General features: G+C 30.7%; 1 long non-coding RNA gene across 1 annotated transcript; it reads left to right on the plus strand.

Moving 5' to 3' along the window:
- The first annotated feature begins 1,979 nt into the window (after window positions 1-1,979).
- Window positions 1,980-3,414, plus strand: LOC127716430 (uncharacterized). Its single transcript, XR_007988924.1, has 3 exons — window positions 1,980-2,062; window positions 2,384-2,640; window positions 3,303-3,414. It is a non-coding gene; the product is annotated as an uncharacterized LOC127716430 (long non-coding RNA).
- The last annotated feature ends 295 nt before the right edge of the window (window positions 3,415-3,709 follow it).

Raw genomic sequence — 3,709 nt, forward strand, 5'->3', positions numbered from 1 at the left:
AAGTAGAAAATTATAATGTGTATACATTCGAAAAAATTTTTAGGGACACCTATTTTCATATTTTCTAATTTAAATAATACAATTTATTGACACAAAGATTTGAAAAAAAATGTATATGTTATTTTAACCCAAATATCAGTTGTATATGTACAGTTTTGAATTTGCGATTAGTTGCTTCTCCGTTTGGGTTTTTGTTTTTTGGTCATGATGTTGCCTGCCCAGTTTCATCATATAAACTGATTACGCCCTGGTATCGTCTTCATTTTCGTTTTATACCAATATCATGTTCTTCTCTTTACGTTAATAGAAATAAACAATATATACTACAAGACTGACATGGCTTGAAAAACATTACATGTGCTACAAGTCAGACAGAAACGGCCTACTCATCAGGAGCTCTGGGTGTTTGTTAAGCTTCGTGTCACTGTGCAAAGAATTTATTGTAAAAAGATTTTACCGTACATCCAGAAACGTGAATAGCATTTGTTAACCTGAAATTCTTTAAACATACAGATAAATATTCTAATGGCTTACTATACTCTTGTTGTTTTTCCATCTTAAAGAAAAAAAACAGATCTCCATCTTTATTCAATATCCAATACATTTCAAACAGGTTAAATAAGATTTTCGTTTAAACAACTATAATGAACTTTGTATTATATGTATTTGTATAACATTAATTAGGTCCTAGTGTTAGTTTATTTGGATTAATAATATGTGTATGGAAACAATAACGAGCCACCTGAAACGTTTTCACTTTGGTTTTTATTGATTTCTTATTCCGTGACAATTGTTTTGCTAAATTACCTAAGTAGACTTAATTGCAATCTTAATGCTAAAATTATTTATAAAACATATTTGTCGTGGGCTTTGTTTGGTTTTTTTTACATTTTGTAAGTATTCGTTGGAAAACATATTGTGAGCATCAACCAGGGAATAAAGTGACTAAGTAAACTATGTCATATTACTACATATTTTGCTTTTAACCTTTTAGGGACTTCTGAATATGTCAGTTGATGCCAATATAAACAAAGTAGCAATCAAAGGATACAGTATGTGGAACGGTCAGCGAGTTCGACAACATAATCTCTACGATTATTCAGCCGTAAGTCTCATTGTATCTTACAAAAGAGTGACGGAAGATACCAAGCGGACATTCAAAAGTCATAAGTCGGAAGATACCAAGCGGACATTCAAAAGTCATAAGTCGAAAAAACATACCTTATCTTAACAGAAATCACGTTAGAAAGACACAAAAAAAAACGGTAAGAAGATCGACACCCATCATGTTGTTCACGGTAAGTACACATTGGTACAAGTTTCTTGAAAATATTGACAAATATCTAAGGATGTTCACTGCTCTGTTTCAAATAACAAGCTTTTAAAAAAACTGTCATAAATTGGTAGTGTATAAGTAACGGACCTAAAAAAGTAAAAAATTGAAAGGTCTGCTCCCTTTTTTTTTTTTAGATATAGCAATTGAAAAAATGGCGGAACTGATTCTTTCTAGATTTTTCTTACATTTAACATGGGCATTTCTTTTCAAAACTATGAAAAAATAACAAGGAGTTATATAAGATTTTTAAAAATGGCTTTTCAAACTATATGTTAAACAATTGTGAAAAAGTAGGGGTCAGCGGGCAAAAATTTTAATGGCACTTCATAGATAAAACCAGAGGATTCCGAATATCTGAAAAAAAGTCAAAAACAAGATCAGTGAACATCCTTGATCTTGTAATTCCTCTTAAATTTATAGAAAACTTAACCCAACTGAAATCAACATTTGCGTGTTTGGTTGTATCGTCACATTTATTGTTGGTTCTTGATGTGAGTTGTTTTTTGGTTTGGTTTTTGTTTTCTTTTTTCTGTCGAAATTGAAATTGCATTCTCAACATGAATTATGATATGTTCTATAAATTGAATGATGTTTAGAATTGAACTTAATGCTGATTTGTTTACATATATGCATTGCAGGGCAAAAGTTATAGTGTTTACAATGGAAATTGTTTGAAAGCAGACTTATCCCCATATCCCAGTCCAGGAAAACTTAACTGTGTACCATGTAAGTTAGTTTAGTTTGACAAATACAAATAGTTCTTTAGCAGCATTTCATGATCAGATCAGCAGATGAGTTAAGTCAATCAATAATCTTAACAGTTCATTTAAAAGATAAAACAAATTGTAGCAAATTAACCATCTGGAATACAAAGGTTAACTTGAGGTTATTGCTTTATAATAATATACAGAAGCAACATAAGTAAATCGTCAAATAACAGGTGTTGAAATGTTAATTTGAATTTTTGTTTCCAAAATTTCAGGTAACGCTTATAGAGTACAACTCGTAAAAGCAGATAAGGAAAATTATTTGCTTTTTTTATTTCAGCTGATGCTAAACTTTTGCTGTCTACCTATTATGGCACTGGTGATAACAAGTACGAGATTGATGTTTATGAATATATGATAGATGGAAAGAAAATGGAAATGAGCGTAAATAAAGGATCATGTGTTCCTGTTGGACAGCATCAACAAATCACCAACGGATTTGCCGATATTGGCTTCATGGGAATCACCGAAGGAATAAAAGACCCATCAGTGTTTGATATCCCGCCAGAGTGCAATAATGCAGGAACAGTTTCTCCGGTAAGCAAAAAGCTTATGCATGTACATGTATTAAAAACACATAAAAAGAGGTATGTTTTCAAATTGATATTAGATTACAATGTTTGATTTACCTGTAGTTAAGTTTAAACATATTTTATTTGCAAACGTAGCAAAAAGAATTGGACACAAGCTATAACAACATTAGTGTCGTCCTCTCCCTGTTTTGAATATATATTAGATAAAGAGAAAACGGAAATGAGTGGCAATAAAGGATCATGTTTTCCTGTCTGTTGGGCATCCTTATAAATTATCTGTAACAAGGAATACGGTAATCAGTAGTAACCATGGGCATAAATCACGAGTTTGAATTTTTAATTTCAATTCGTCATCACAATCAACGTACCAAATCGATATCAGTAGAAACTACATATTACATTCATTTGGCAATGGACATTCAATAATCCTCTAGAATCTGCATACGTGAATATGTATTTGCCTTTTGGAATTTGAACTTAAATCTCATATATGTATGAGAATGTGCGGGTCTAAGAAGACATATAAATTTTGGACTATCTGGTACTACAAAAATAAGAAATGGAATGACATCTATACATGTTTGTTTAAAACTAAATTTTTTCGATAATGTAAAATATGCAGTTTTGTTTCTTCATTTTCATAAATTATTTATTCTGTCATTTCAGAGAATGCATTATGTTAAAAAACCTGGACATGTTTAATGGTGGAAAATTTAAAATAAAGAAAGAAATAACTTCAGTTGGAAAAAACTATATAGATCATAATTGTAAATACAGCTTTGGTATTAAATTTTAAGAAATGCTATTTCTCCTTAGACTCAATCAAATATATACCGAGCTACCGGTCACCAAAAATTAAGAACAAAACAATGTTGTTTGTGTCAATCAGTCATTTAATGATAATAATAACATGATGATTTTGTTGATAAAACAGAGGGATATATACAAAATGTATATATCAAATTCATAACTCGAAGACAAACTGACAACGCCATGACTTAAAACCCAAAATAACAAAAACACAGTTCACAAAGCATACAAAATAGATCTAAAGACTGAGCAACAACCAAAAA

Source organism: Mytilus californianus, unplaced genomic scaffold (assembly GCF_021869535.1).
Source record: "Mytilus californianus isolate M0D057914Y unplaced genomic scaffold, xbMytCali1.0.p SCAF_9, whole genome shotgun sequence".
Taxonomy (NCBI): domain Eukaryota; kingdom Metazoa; phylum Mollusca; class Bivalvia; order Mytilida; family Mytilidae; genus Mytilus; species Mytilus californianus.